Source organism: Protopterus annectens, chromosome 7.part0 (assembly GCF_019279795.1).
Source record: "Protopterus annectens isolate FY-2018-M chromosome 7.part0, PAN1.0, whole genome shotgun sequence".
Taxonomy (NCBI): Eukaryota; Metazoa; Chordata; order Ceratodontiformes; family Protopteridae; genus Protopterus; species Protopterus annectens.
The window spans coordinates 1,168,666,672-1,168,682,379 of NC_056739.1; the positions used below are offsets into that span (position 1 = coordinate 1,168,666,672).

At 41.3% G+C, this 15,708-nt stretch overlaps 1 protein-coding gene across 4 annotated transcripts in view; it reads left to right on the top strand.

Moving 5' to 3' along the window:
* Positions 1–15,708, top strand: part of UBL7 (ubiquitin like 7) — a 934,199-nt gene that overhangs the window by 89,284 nt on the left and 829,207 nt on the right. The window lies entirely within an intron of this gene.

Genomic DNA, 15,708 nt, shown 5'->3' on the forward strand with positions numbered 1-15,708 from the left:
TGGACTTATCCATCCTAAACACATTCTTACTCATACCAAAATTCAAGATGCTCACATTACAGCAGCTTCTTCCCATGCTGGGCAAGGAGATTTGGCTGGTAACATTGGACCTCAAGGAGGCATACCTGCATGTCCCAATCAGACAAAGTTGCAGAAGATACCTCAGATTTCTTGCAGCTTCAATCCACTATCAATTCTCTGCATTGCCCTTTGGCTTATCTACTGCGCACAGAGTATTCACGAAATGCCTGGCATCAGTAATTGCCTACTGCAGACTTCAAGGGATACAAATTTACCCTTATTTGGACGACTGCCTGATCCAAGCGGACAGCAAGCACATACTTCTGGAACATCTGGCTTATGCAATACGGTTACTGACTTCTCTGGGATACACAATCAACAAAGAGAAATCCAGGCTAACACCATCTCAGAAAATAACTTTCCTGGATGCCAACTTGGACACAAACACCCAGATGGCCTATCTTACGCCAGAAAAACAGGGGCAACTGACTCAGTACTTCAAAATACTAGCAAAATGTACCAGGCTTACTGCAAGGAAAATCCTGCAGGCTCTGGGCTTCATGGCATCTTGCATTCTTTTAATCCCATGTGCAAAGTTGCATATGAGGAAACTTTAATGGTACCTAAAAAACCTATGGTCTCAACACAGCCACAGTTTGGAAACAATAATACCAATAATTCCATGTTTGCAAAAGGAATTTCTATGGTGGGCCCAAGCATGTCAAACAAACACAGGTCTCCCATTCTGCAAGCCTCAAGCAAATCAAGTCATCACAACAGACGCCTCAGATTACGCCTAGGGGGCGCACATGACAGACAGGTGCATTCAGGGCAAATGGTCCCAAAAGGAGAAGCACCTTCACATCAATCAAAAAGAAATGCTAGCAGTGGTAAATGCAATTACAGCTTTCAAGGACCTCCTGCATCCAGGACAATTATTGATAAGAACAGACAACACCACAGTAATGTGGTACATAAACAAACAAGGAGAAACACATTCATACCCCCTGTGCAGACTAGCCATGACAATTTGGAACTTGGCTCTTGAATGGCAAATCGAACTTCAAGCACAGTACTTGCCAGGTTTGGAAAACACACTGGCAGACAATCTAAGCAGAAATATGGCAGATCCACACGAATGGAAGTTGCATCCTCAAGTGTTTTACAAAGATGATCCAAGCGTGGGGGAGGCCAGACATAGATCTCTTCGCCTCCCATAGGAATCATCAATTGGAAAAGTTTTGTTCAAGGACCTTTCATCCAAAGGCCTGGAGAGTGGACGCCCTTTCATTCAGTTGGACAGCATGGACAGTTTACGCTTTCCCACCTCTGCCTCTTCTGCCCAAGGTGCTCTTGAAAGCAAGAGCAGACAGACCGAAGATGATACTGATTGCTCCAGACTGGCCAAGACAGCACTGGTACCCACTCCTGAGGAGTCTAACACATACTCCTCCCTGGCCCCTACCTCTAATGCCTCTTCTGCTGACTCAGCACAGCTACAAAACTCTTCAGTCAGCTGAAAACACTCAGTCTCGCTGCATGGAAAATTCCTTAACACCACAACGGACCCTACTCCCCAACGATAATGGTAATGATAAAAGTAATGACTGCAGCAGTGTATACACTCGAACATCTACATTTATGGTAGGTACAAAACTGTACTTTCTGGCAACCTATTAAAGAGCTTGCCTTGCAAAGGTTAATAAACCACTAAAATTCCTTGGTTTCCTGTATTTATAATTTGTCTCTATCAAATGGCATTGTGCCACCTTTGTTCAAGCCTGCCATTATTATGCTTCTATCTAAAGTGTTGTCACCTAGTACGCAGCAAAGGCAGTGGGCTGTTTGCTAACCTATTTCCACACATAAAAAAAAAAATGATAAATGGTTACTAGCAAAAAGGTAAACATATAAATGATTGTGGACTCCTTTATGATGATCATTATGGTTACCATAATGGCCTCAACACAACTATTGCTGTTTATAGCAGCAAACTGTATCTATGACAACATGAATGTTTAACATCTGGCACTTTCATTGATATGATGAGGGCCTTTTAAGACCATCAACCAGGCATGGTTCCTAAAGAAACTGACTTAATGTTGAAGATGCCAATAAAAGACCAAAAAAAAAAAAAAAAGTTCAGTCTGTATAAAATTATAACCTTTAACATTGTGGAACTGTAAACCATGGTGTTCCCAGGGTGTTCAGTATTTTGTCCTCTTCTCTTTGCATTCATTCTAAAATGACCTGACACATGATCTCCCTTCTTTTGTGCTTGTTCTATATGCTGAAGACATACTCGTGCTAGACTCTGGCAGATCCTTCAGTAAACTAACTCAGAAAATACAGCAAAATTAGCAAGTAGGACTACTGACAGTATAGTTTAGAGAATGGGCAAACTGTACATCAACACCCTGATTGGAGAATGAATGTTCTCCAGCAAGGTATTAATGTACTTGTAATGCCTGCTGACAAACAAGTCCACCTCTTCACGACAGCATATCAAGCTGCCGTGGAGGTCGAACTTAACGGCCACCATTATTTTACGCTCGCTAAGCAGCGGTTCCACTGTTTAGCGAGCATAAAATGCAAAACAAACAAAAAAAAAAGGGGGAGCGAGAGTGTGTGTGTGTGTGTGTGTGTGTGTGTGTGTGTGTGTGTGTGTGTGTGTGTGTGTGTGTGTGTGAGAGGGAGAATGGGCTGTATGTAAAGTTGTTGTTTTACTTGCTTATTATTTTTAAGTGCTATATTATTTTTATATATGTTTGATGTAAAATGCTTCCTCTACCATCATTAACATATACTACAGCAAGTTTGAAACTTTAGGCGAAGCTCCACGGCAGCTTGATATGCTGTCGTGAAGAGGAGGAACTATTTTACATTAAAAATATATAAAATATGTATAAAAAAATAATGTAGTACTTAAGCAAGTAAAACGCGCCAATTTTACAGAGAACCCATTCTCTAAGCACAATAATAACCATCAGGGTGTGTGTTAATGTGTAATTAACACCCTTCTAGGGGTGTAGAGGCCCTCCACCTGCGGCATCTGGCCTCATAACACCCCTGGGCAGGAGTTAATTACACATTAACACACACCCTGTCGGGCATTATTGCTTGGATAACACATCCAAGTGTAGAGATTTATCATTTTGGCATCTCATTAAGCACTTGCAAAACTGCCCCCAATCATAATCAAAGCTCTCCGAGACAATAATCTTCTATTAAAACATCAGAAATACTGAAGACATATTGTACCCTAATCTGAACTTTTAAGCAACATGCTATTAATACCACAAATAGGTATGCTACAGAATTACACACCTTTTTTCACCCTGTGCATGATGAGCCCTAGCTAGAAATGTATTAGACCAAAATTTAAGCATGGTCTTACATTAATTCATTCCCTTCCTCTACTAATATCTGTCTTCTGATGATAGAAAACAAAATTGTTACCTTGCTGTCTTAGCAAGAACACAGACTCACAGTTTTGAGTTACAGAGGATTCAACTAAAGCATGCAAAGCAGAGCAACTGCATTTTTCAGCATATTTGTTTTCAGAAGTGTTGATCACCAGTACTGCCCACCATCAAGTCATAATGTGTTGTTTGACAGCAAGCTTATTTGCTTGAAGATCTCCAAACTGAGATGTTGTTGTCTTTCGGCTTTTCCCGGTTAGGGGTCACCACAGCAGATCTCCAGTCCGCTAATGATTGGTAGTTAACTTTTACATGCCGAGTTACCAGCCCTGACTCACAACCTTCAACGAAGGTACGCCCATTCACGCATGTCTCGATGCAGGAGACGCTCAAGCTAAGAATCGAACCGGACAGCGTCTTACTGTGAGGTGACAACGCTACCGCAGCACCACCACCGTGGGTTTAACTTCATTAATGAGATGACCCCCCCCCCCCCTTCTTCAGGAAAGCAGTTGACAAAAAGTTTTCTCTAAAATAGCCCAAGCACAGTGGAAGCATCTTCCAGCTGACATCAGAAGATAAAGCACAATGACAGGCCTCCAAACAAAAACTAAACCCAGCATCTGTTGAAGGCCAGTAACCATGACTACTTTCAAAGGTCATGGATGAAATTTAAAGCTCACAATTGCTCGGCTAAAATATGTGGGTTTACTTGGCTGTTCATTTCAAAAGTCATCAGTTTTACTGGTGACTATTTCTTTAACTAGCTTGTGTTGTTGCTCATTAGATGACTTCTTAATTTAATTGCATTTGCTTGCTTTATTTTGTCTAGTATGTATATTAGTTTGCTAGCTTCCTCAGTTTGTCAGGCAAGCCAACAAATTTATTGTGGAAGTTCACGTAAAAATGTATACAGGTTTCATTTTTTTGTGTTGCTGTTTATGCAAAGGATTAAATCTATAAGATGTCGACAGGCTGTTTCCTGTAGTCCAGGTTTCAGTTTCCTTATCCTTTGTTTGCCTTCTGTGCACCTCTGCATACATCACTTTACCAGACTGTGCTGTGGAACAGTTGGGAGCTTATATGAGGCTCCTCAGTGGTCTCACTGACTGCATGCCTAGTAATGATCGTTGCTGAACATGTTGCAGTTACACTATAACAGTAACATGTTTGTTGTAAAAGAGTGTTTTTCATTAGTTTCAGTTCTTCTAAAAAAACAGGTTGTATCTGAAAAGGGCCAGTCTGAACAGCCCACCTGGTCAACAATTATTAAAAATAAATAAAAATAAAATGATCAAACATGGCCCAGTATTTTTATATATGCAAGCTAGTAATTTTGTTATGCAAACTAGCTATACCATTGATAAGAAATAAAGATATTCAAAAACTGTTGGTTCACTTAAGATCAGCTGGATTAATGAAAAATGATTCCATCTTGTTTAATACCATCTTTATGCATTCCTGCCCCTGTTTGGGGTCAAGGAACATGGTATACAATCTCAGCAGATTTTTGTTCTTTTACTTAGGTTCATAGGTAGGTACTAGGCTATCTGCCCGAAAGCATTTATAAGTCTCACCAGAATGTGTTGGCTTTCGCCGCACCCTTAGATTAGTTCACTGTGCCTCTGTCCAGCGGAGCCATCGAAGTGATCCCGGGGGTAAACTTTCTGTTTCCTATCCACTCGTCAAGGTTTCTCTTGAAGAGTGTTACTGAGGAGCTCTGCTTAATGTAGATTGGAATCTTGCTCCAAAGCATGTGAAGTCTCTGCGACAGGAATCTATCCTTCCAGCAGGTCCTGTTTATTGGTGTGGCGAGGTTTAGAGCTCTAGAGCGTGTGGCTCGAGGGGATATGGTTTTCTTTAGGTGGAGCATGTCCATCAATTCTGGGTTAGACATGGCCTTGTATGTCAGGCACAGATCACCTCTGAGTAGGCGGTATGCAACCGAGTACAGCTGGAGTTTCTTCAGTCAAGTTGCATAGGGCATCTGTTTGAGACCAGTGATCCTATTGGTAAGGTACTTCTGTGGTCTTTTCAGCTGTTGCAGGTGTCTTGTAAGGTACATCCCAAATGGGGCATTGTACTCAATGATGGGTCTGAGGAGTGATGAGTAGAGGGGCACAATTACCTCTTTTGATCTGGATGCAAGTCCTTTTGTGATTAGGTGGGCCACATATAAGGATTTTCTAACCACTTTGGCAATGTGATTATCAAAGGAGAGATTACTACCTACTTGGGTCTCCAGATCCCTTATTATGTCTTCCGTATTTAGGGGGCTACCACCTGTGTGGTAGTTTGTGGGTACTTTTACCAAAGGGGATGACTATGCACTTTTTGGCATTTAGCTTGAGGCCATGGTTTTGACACCAGATATCTGTCTCAGTGAGACCCTTTTGGAGGATGTCTGTGTCAGCCGGAGAGTCAATTACAGCCCCCAGTTTGCAGTCGTTTGCGAACTTGGGTCAGCCATAGTCCACCAGCATATACTTCCCAGAGGGAGGTACAGGTAAGTACAGAACAGGAGGGGTCCTAGGACTGAGCCGTGGGGAACGCCACTTGTAACCAACCGGTTTAGAGTCAGACCTAGCTCCCACAAGTCTTAACATGTGGGTTCTATCTGTGAGCCAGTTGGCAACCCATCTCATGATGTAGGATTTATGTTCATGCTGGTGAGCTTGTCTATAATACCAGAATGGGAAATGGTGTCGAAGGCCTTTGCGAGGTCCAGGTAGGTTGTGTGGACCACCTTTCTCTCGACTATAGCCTTGGTAACTGTCTTAAAACGAAGTCCACCAGGTTTAGGAGGCATGATCTGCCCTTAAAGCCAAACTGGGTAAGGTCCAGTGTTATAGGCTCCCAATGTTTCTGTTAATGAGATCCATGATGATCCACTCCACAGCCTTGCAGACCAAGCTGATCAGGCTTATAAGGTGATAGTTCCTGGGGTGTATTGTGGCTCCACCTTTGTGGAGCAGAATAACCGTTGCTGTGCTCCACTCTATGGGCATGTAGCCTGTGGAGAGGCTGAGTTTGAACAGTGTGTTTAAGTGAGGGGTTAGTTCATCTTTGAGCTAGAGTAGGATGCAGCCTGGGACACCATCCGGTCCCATTGATGCTCTGTTTTTGGCTTTGGAGAGGGCTGTTTTAACCCAAGTGTCTGTGATTTCAGGGGGACTACATTCTTCTGGTATGGTTATAGGCCCTTTTGGGGGTGAAGTTTGCACTGAACCTGTCTGCCAAGATGTTCGCTATGTCTGTCGGTTCAGTGTATTTTGTGCCATTCTGCACTACCTCTGAGCAGATCTGGGAATTGCCACTTAGATTCTTGACATAGCTAAAGAATGCCTTGTGGTTATCTTTGGAGTCCTTGGCAGTTTTTCTTTCGAGCTAGCCGTGAATGATTTTATAAGGGATCGTAGTTTCTTTCTGATACTTCCCTTCTTGGGATTTTACTCTTTTTCTGTACTAGTTTCCTCCTTCTATTGTATAGCTTGTTTATGGCAGGGGTCCACCAGACTGGTTTCCTTTTCTTGAAGGAGTGAGTCTTGGTTTTGCTAGGGATAGCATGATCCATGCATTCTTGTAGGTGCCCATAGAGTGGTAATTAAAGGGTTTTGCAGCTCAGGCAGCGTTATCCTTTAGCATGGGAGCTTTGAAACTTTCCACCTCGGTCTTAAGTAACGTGAAGTTTGGTTTTGAAAAGTTTTTCATGGTGGTTTCCTTGACCGGGGGTGGGGGCGGAATGTGGATATCCAGAGTGATTAGTTTATGGTCAGATCTAACCAGCAAGGGGTTGACCTCCGGTGTGGTACACTGGTCGCCCATGTTGGTGATGACCAGGTCCAATATGTTGTCACCTCTGGTGGGAGTGTTGACCAGTTGATCCAGGGCGTTTGAGTTTATAAATTTTAGGAAATGTTGGACGAGGGAGTTAGTACTTGAGTAGTTCTCCCAGTTAATGTTTGGGTAATTGAAATCACCCAATATCAAGATGTTTGGTAGGACCTTTATGTTTCCCAGTGTTTCCAGAAACGCAGAATGGGGTCCTGGGACATGGTGGATGATCTGTAGTAAGCTACAATTTGAATTGCAGTTTTGCCCGTTGTTAGTTACAACTAACTACTGAAGCTTTGTGCTATGCCATTAACCTGGAGGTGTGGGTATCCTTGATGAATATGGATGCGCCCCGCCTTTTGTACTTCGGTCTTGGATTTGTAGCCAAAATGTATGGTACGAATTGTAGCCTGGTAGTGCTGGGGTGCTCTCTGGAGCCTTAAACCAGGTTTCTGTTACTGCACATATATCTATTTTCTCCATACTGACAAGTGCGTGCATTTTGAGGTTTAGACTTCTGGCATTGAGTAGCATTACCCTCAGTTTTTTGTTACTTGTGCTATTTACAACATTTGGTTTGTCTTTTGAGCCTTGCCTAAAAAAGGCACTATGGGGGTGGCAAGAGCCTTGGTCATTATTCGAAAGCCTAAGGGTGACAGGTGCAAGCTGTCTCTAGCGAAGCAACGTGGCTTGTCGAGCATGTCATCCCAGGCAGACAGTCACTGGATCCCCTTTGAATGACACCAGAAGCTTATCCAATTGTTGAAATTGATATTTTTTTCTTTATACCGTGGTATCATTCTTGGTGAGAGCAGAATGCTGGTCAGGGTCATACAGGCCTGGGCTACATGATCAGAGAGTTCTTCCATGTCTCTGTTCATGTAGTCCAGGGAGGTATGGCTAAGGTCATTCACACCAACATGGACAATGACAGAATCGTATTTGTACTTGTTCTGGAGTGACCTGAGTGCTTGTGTTATGTGGCAGATCCTGGCACCCAACAAGCAGCTAACAGTAACCTTCTCCTTGTTCAACCTAGTGCTTACACATGTTCTTGTGTCTTGACTTTAATTATAAAGTAGTCTGACCTGTACTCCACTTATTCTGGGGACAGTTGCAAAATATCCTATAAATTATAAGTGTGGGCACCAAAAAATAGATCCTGGCTGTGGAATGGTTTTTGGTCAGTTGATTTCCTTTATTTACCATCCTATACAATTTACAAGTTAGACAAAGAAATGTATCCATCCTAGTGGAGATAAAGCTATGAGTGGGGTGATATATGATAACATTTCACCAAATACTAGGCATTTTGACTGTATGGAAGAATATTTATTTATGTATGTATGCATGCATGTATATATGTATGTATATATTTTTTGTGTTTGTACATCTCAACTCGTGCTAATTTAATTAACCTTCCTCAGTGTTTCACTGAAACTAGTGTAACCTGCAACAAAATAAGTGTATTTCTTTGTTAAATTGGAAGGAGCAGTGATCCACATTGATCTTTTTCAAACTCTGTCAGGGAATGGTGTCTTTTTGAACTGACTTGCTGTCCAGCTACACATTTGGAAAATGGAGGATGAAGGACTCAAACTGTGGACCAAAGGAAGGAAGATTTCTCACGTGGATAAACCTTTACATTCCTTCTGTCTTGAAAGGTCCCATTTGTCATTTGAGTACTTCCACCCGTCTTGCTGAGTGCCATACTAATGAATTCTTATTTCTTTCACATAAAGATTCAGAAATCTCAGTCTTGATTTTTCCCAGTGTTTGTCTAAAGCAGAATTCCCGGAGGATATCAAAAGCCCTCAATATGGGAAGACTTATGTCAAATGCAAGGGATTGTGCTCTGTCAGCATGTATAATGCGTTAACTGACATCTATTTTTATGTGCAGGTTGCTTGTTTCCTTACTTTATTCAGGTAACATCTTAGTAATTTAATTTTTTCTGATAAATCCATCATGTAAATTTAATCCTGCACGCGTTATGATTTAGTGAGTCACAAAACTTTGCAAACTCGTTTTTATTTTCTGTAATAATGAAAAGCTAAATGTGATGTAAATTTGGTACTACGCCATATTGATTCCTGCTGCAGTGACTTGGCTATACAGGTTATATCCAGCAGTAGGATATAATAGCTGGCCAGCCTCCAAAGCTTCAAGGCACCTTCCATATGCCCAAACCTTTAGTCAGCCCAGGCTGAGCTGGCTAAAAGTCAGTTTTGAGGGGCCAAGCACTTCAGAGCTTTTCTTCCACTGAGAAGAGCACACTTCTGCAGGCTTTCCAGGATTGGCGGTCAGCTAACTCTATTCCATTGCTGGGTAGACCCCTGAAAAACCAGAGGACAGTCAAATAAGTCAGCATGACTACACCAAGGACCTTGTCATTCCCTCCCACCATGGTAGCCCCTTAATTCTTCTAGAATGTCTGAGTGTCCATTTCTTTCTCTCTTGCTCTCTGGCAGAATATTGTTTGACAAATAGGGTCCCAGAGATGATCCTTACCCCCTCAAATTTGTAAAAAGCTTTTCCATCTTTATCAGAAGACGGGTTGGAGTTAACAAAGCAGCAGCTGGATTCACTAAAGTAATAACTGCTGTATCAGGTCTGGGATTTGTGTACAAGAATGAGCAACTTTGTATAGGTGGTAGTGGGAGGAGTTTCCTCATTTACAGGGTGGCCCTCCTCAACCACCAGACCAGACTCTCTACTTCCTCCTGTTTTAAACCACATGCTGGCTTAGAAGGTAATAGAAGCTGCTGTTCTTTCTCAACTGGAGAAGGGTTGTTGCTCAAAAATATTTCTTGTAACAAAGAGAAAGAAGTCCTGGATCTTTCTTACCTAAACCGGTTTGTGATGGTACCAAAAGTGCTGTCACTTCATAACCAGTTACCCCTTCTTCCTCATTTGAATTTTTTTGTAACCTTAGATTTAAAATATGCTAATCACATTCCTATTCATCCAGACTTCAGGTGTTTTATAAAGTTTGTGTGTCTGGATCATGTTATCCAGTTCTCTTCCTTATACTTTGAGCTATCCACTGCTCCAGGAGTGTAAGTGTCTAACTTCAGTAGTAACTCATTGCAGGCTGCAAGATATCCACAGTTTTCCATATTTAGACAACTTGCTTATCTTTGCAGAGTCTTTTTCAAAAATGTCCAGAATCTTTCTCTCTTGGGTAAGAGATCTCCTTCACAAGCTGGGATTCCAAGAGTACATTCAAAAGTCTTTTCTGACTCCCATCATACAGGATTGTGCTCCTGGGATGTCTGCCAGGCACCACAGTAAAAAGATCTTTTCTTCCAAAGGAAAAAAATAGATCTATATTTCTATCTGTTCCAGAGGTTTTCTGCTCATACTTTGATCACTACCATAGAATACCTCATGGCTTCTAATGTTCTTGTGATACTTCTTGCAAGACTCCAGATGTGAAAGATGCAGTGGTATCTGACGTCTCTCTCATCCCAGCACAGGCACTCACTATCTTTTCAAAGCCCAGTCCTGGGATTTGTGAAAAGAGGAATCACTTGGTGGAAACATCAATTTTCCCTCAGTCCAGGTCACACTTTTTCCCCTCCTGTTACAGAGCAGTCAGTCACCACAGATGCCTTGGACTTTGCATGGGAATAAAAGTGCAAGTTGTCTGGGACAACATAGACATATTCAAACAAACATAAAAGAAGTGTTTGCCCTTATCAGGGCACTCAACTGTATGATTTTCCTCTAGGCCCCAGGACCTGTCCAGATGGTTAGAGACAATAACACTAATGTGGTATATAACCAAGCAGGGGAGGACCAGATCTTGCCCTCTGTGCAGACTAGCCATGCTAATATGTTAGTATAGGATGTAGTTTTACAGCACAGTCTCACTCCACAGAGATCCTACATCCTGTCTCAGCAAAATTATGTGGCAGACAAGCTGAGCAGGGCAAAGACTGACCTTCACAAATGGAAACCAGCTTGCGGATTTTCCAAGATTTGTCCCATCTATGGGTTGTTCCTCAAGTAGTCATTTTTTGCCTCCTCTCTGAACAATCATCTGACAAAATTTTGCTCCAGGGCTCCGTGCATGAAGGCCTTAAAAACAAATGCCTTTTCTTTTCCTTGGGCAAGAATGTTCTTGTATGCCTTCTGACTGATATCTAAGGTATGTCTGAAGATTTAGAAGGAATAACCCAAAGATCATTGTCGTGACTCCCTTCTGGTATAGGCAACAGGGGTTCTCCCTTCCTTCTTTTACAATTGGGCAAGGGCAATTACTACAAACTTATTCACAGACTGAATACTCTCACAAGGACAGTGGTGTTTGAGGCAACAAGTGCAACTGACTGCCTGGATGACAGGGTCTTAATTTCTTGTAGGCACCTGTTTACTGAGGATGTGCAGCAGGTAATAATGGAGGCAAAAATGCCTGCTGCTAGAAAATCACATGCAAGCAAATGGAAAAGGTTTTCTAGTTTGTTGCCAGCAGCATAACAAGCACCCATTCAGGTCTAGTGTTTCTCTGGTTTTACAGTTTTCGTGAGTTACTGTTCTATGGCCTTGCTTTCTCCTCTGTTAAGGTTCACTTGTCAGCCATTTCAGCATGTCTGCCCATGGATCACCCTCTTTCAATTCATTCTTATATCGACAACATTTTGAAAGGGGTATATAAGAGACTTCCAAGAAAAGTAGTGCCTTCTCCTTGGGATCTTAGTTTTGTGTTAGAGAGGCTTATACTTTCTCCATTTGAACCAGATCATCAGGCTGATTTCAGGTTCTTAACATGGAAAACAGGTTTACTGATTTCCGTGACCCCTGCAAAAAGGGTGTCTTGAGTTGCAAGCTCTTGTGGTGTGTCAGCCCTATTTCATTTTTTGTAGGGGCAGTGTTTCTTTGCAAACTCCTCCTACTTCTTTGCCTAAAGTGGTATCTGAGTTCAGTTTAAGCCAAATTGTCCTTCTCCCTCTGCTGTGTCCTGAACACACAAATGAGGGAGAAAGGGCACTCCTTGGATGTCCACAGACACATCTGGTATTATTCTGACAGAAAATAAAAATCTCATAAGACTTCTGATCAGTTGTTTATTTCTTGTGAAAATAAAAAGAAAGCACAACCTGTGTCAAAGCAGACTATTTTCAAATGGTTGTCTCGGGCTATTATTTTTGTTATTCCCACCAAAACAAAAGTATTCCTGTCAGAGTCAAGACTCATTCTACCTGGACTTTGGCTTCTTCTATGGCTTTTTGGAAAGGATTGGATTGTAGAAGTATTCTAGAAACTGCTACTTGGTCCTCTGTAAATCATTTTATGAAGCACTTCAAGTTTGATTCCTTCTCTAGGTCCAGATTAGGCTTTAATATGACCATTTTCCAGAAGCTCCTGGACCCTTCCCTTTCCACCTTCCAGATGTTCTAAGCAATGGAAATCTACCCGTATAGCTTAGGCTATTGCAGCAGTGATCAATGTGATAAACACGGCACAGTTGTATAAGTAAACTTACAAGAAAATAGATGTTCGAATGATCACTGCTCCACCATCCCCTCCTCATTTTTGATTTGATGGCAGGATTTGGACATTATTATTTTTTGCTTCTTTTAGCTATGTGCTGTTGGGACTCGGCCTCCCTCTCTGTTGGCATGAAAGCTCTGAAGGGCTTGGATTCTAAACAGCTCAGGTCAAAATGCCTAATTGAGCTTATGGAAGGTGTCCCGAAGCTTTGGAAGCTGGTCTGCTGTTCTGTCCATAACATGATATAACCCATGCAGCTTAGGCTACTGCAGCAGTGATATTTGAACATCTATTGTTATGGTAAGTTTACTTGCGCAACTGTTCTATTTAATCCATACTTTTTATTCCAACCTTTGTTTAGAACTGGGAACCAAATGCACAAGATGTAAAAGCAGAAACATTCCCACCATTAGATTATACAAAGTGTAACTTAAAGAAGCTCAGCAGACTTCCTTTCTATGTTTTGTACATGTTCTTGCATTAGAACTTTATTTATTTATTTATTTTATTTTATTTTTATTTTTATTTTACATTTGTTGACCGGGCTAGTCTAGCTGGATACATGTCCATTTTCAGTAGAGGCCCGGGGAAAAAAGCTCCATGTGCAACACAACAAGCAATATACAATAAAACAATATACAATAAAAACCCATATTAAGTACAAACTTGAAAAAGTATACAGAAGAACACATGCAAAATACAATCAAGGAAGAAGTACCAATAAGTTGCACACTAAAAACAATATAGAAAATAGTATTGATTAGAGCTGATTTGTATAGAATAGGGGAAAACAGTTTGTTTTTCTTTTTTTGCAATGTTAACTGCTATACTACCATTAAGCATGGCCAGAGCAGTAAACAATGATGAGATAAAGGTGTATATATGAAGAATTCAGTCAAAGATACATAATAAGCAGATCTCATAGGGAAGGCTAGTTGAGGCAGGTGGTTATTAGTGAGAAGAAATAGCAGTTAGTCAGGGATAGTACAGGAACATAGCCAGTGTGTCATGAGATGAAGCTTGAGTTTCTTTTTGAAACGTGTATGAGAGCAGAGAGTTGTGAGTTCAGTGGGTAGTAGATTCCATAGCTTACAATGGTATTACAGAAGAGGGAGTCCCTGCTAAATTGTTGGATCTGCAGGTGTTAAACAGAAGTTTATTAGAAGAGCGTAAGTTTTTAGGATTGTGGTAGAGGGTAAGTAGGCTTGAAAGAATAGGAGTATTGGAGGGTTGATACAGGGTTTTGTGGGCAATAGTAAGCTGTGAAAAGTGCAGATGGTGTAGAAACTCTAACCGATCAAGTTGTTTAAGATTTAGACAGTGATGGGTACGGAAAGGAGTGGCAGCAGCAAATCTGGCAATATTATTATAGGATACAGTCAACTTGTTCATGTTGGATTTAGAAAGGTTTGTATAAATGGGTGAGGCTTAGAGTAGCGTAGAGATGAGATGAGTTCTGGCTATAGCAGTCCTGGCTGCTGGAATAAGAAAGGGTTTGATTCTATAGAGGGATCCAAGTTTCTTGTTGACTGTTTTTATTGTACTGTTAATATGTGTGTCAAAGTTGAGGTTGTTGTCTATAGATATTCCTAGGAGTTTGGTAGTTAGGTCTGGAGAGATAATAGTACCATTGTTAGATGTAAGTGTAAAATGTGTAGGGGTGGACTTGCGTGTTGGGGAGAAGAGTAGCAGTTTAGTTTTCTTTGGATTTAGTAGGAGGCAGTGGTTTGTAAACCATTGTTCAACAGTATTAAATGCATTCTGGGTGATGGTCTGCAGTTCAATTTGAGAAGTAGCTGAGCAGATAATAGTGGAGTCATCTGCATACTGAATGCAGGTAGAATGTGGAATTGCTGACTGAAGATCATTAATATAGATGGAAAATAGGAGCGGCCCTAATATGGAGCCCTGAGGGACACCAAGGGAGATGGGAAGGAGATTAGAAAGATTATTGTGCCAGAGAACCGCTTGTTTTCTGTTATCAAGGTAAGATTTGAACCAGTTGATGGCTAATGGGTCTAGTGATAGAGATTTCATAATATGCAAGAGCAGCTGGTGATGAACCATGTCGAAAGCTTTGGATAAATCAATGAATACTGCAGAGGAAAGAAAGCATTTCTTACGATTATTGTTAATACAATCTGTAAATGATAGCAGGGCAGTGGTGGTACTGTGGTGAGGTCTGAAACCATGTTGACAGTTTGCCAGTAGCTTATTTTGGAGAAGGTGGTTTAGAAGTTGCTTCTGGATACATTTTTCCATAATTTTTGCCAGAGGAGACAGCAAGGCTATAGGACGAAAGTTAGAGAATTCATTTGTGTAGAGGAATAATGTAAGAAATTTTCCAGATGGACGGGATATTTCCTTCACTAATGGTTCTATTGATAAGGATAGATATAGGGTAGGCAATGGATTTGGCTCCAGTTTGGAGGTATTCTCCTGGGAGTTGGTCAGCAGAAGGGGTGGAAGGTTTAAGTTTTAGTAGAAGAGAGCATATACTAGAAGTAGATATTGGTTGCAATTGAAAGGATGGAGGAGGCTTTAAAGATGAATTAGGCAAATTTGAGGTGTCTGGTGAAAGATGGCTAGCAAGAGATTGGATGGCATTGGTAAAGAAAGAATTAAAGGAGTTGGCAGTGTGAATGGGATTATCTGGGTTGGAGCCTAGAGGGTTAGGGGTGGTTGATTGTCCTGGGTGAAGAAGTTTGTTAATACTGTTCCAAAACATTTGAGGTTTATTTTGATGGGTTTGCTGTATTTGGAGGTAAAAGTTCTTTTTATCTAGCACTATGGCTTTTTGAGCTTATGGAAGGTGTCCCTTAATTATGTATGTGGTACATAGTCTGACCTTAAATATCACTTATTCTGAGAGCAATTGCAAATTATCCCATATCTTACAAAAGCTCTGTCATGAGAAAAATGTGTCCTGTACATG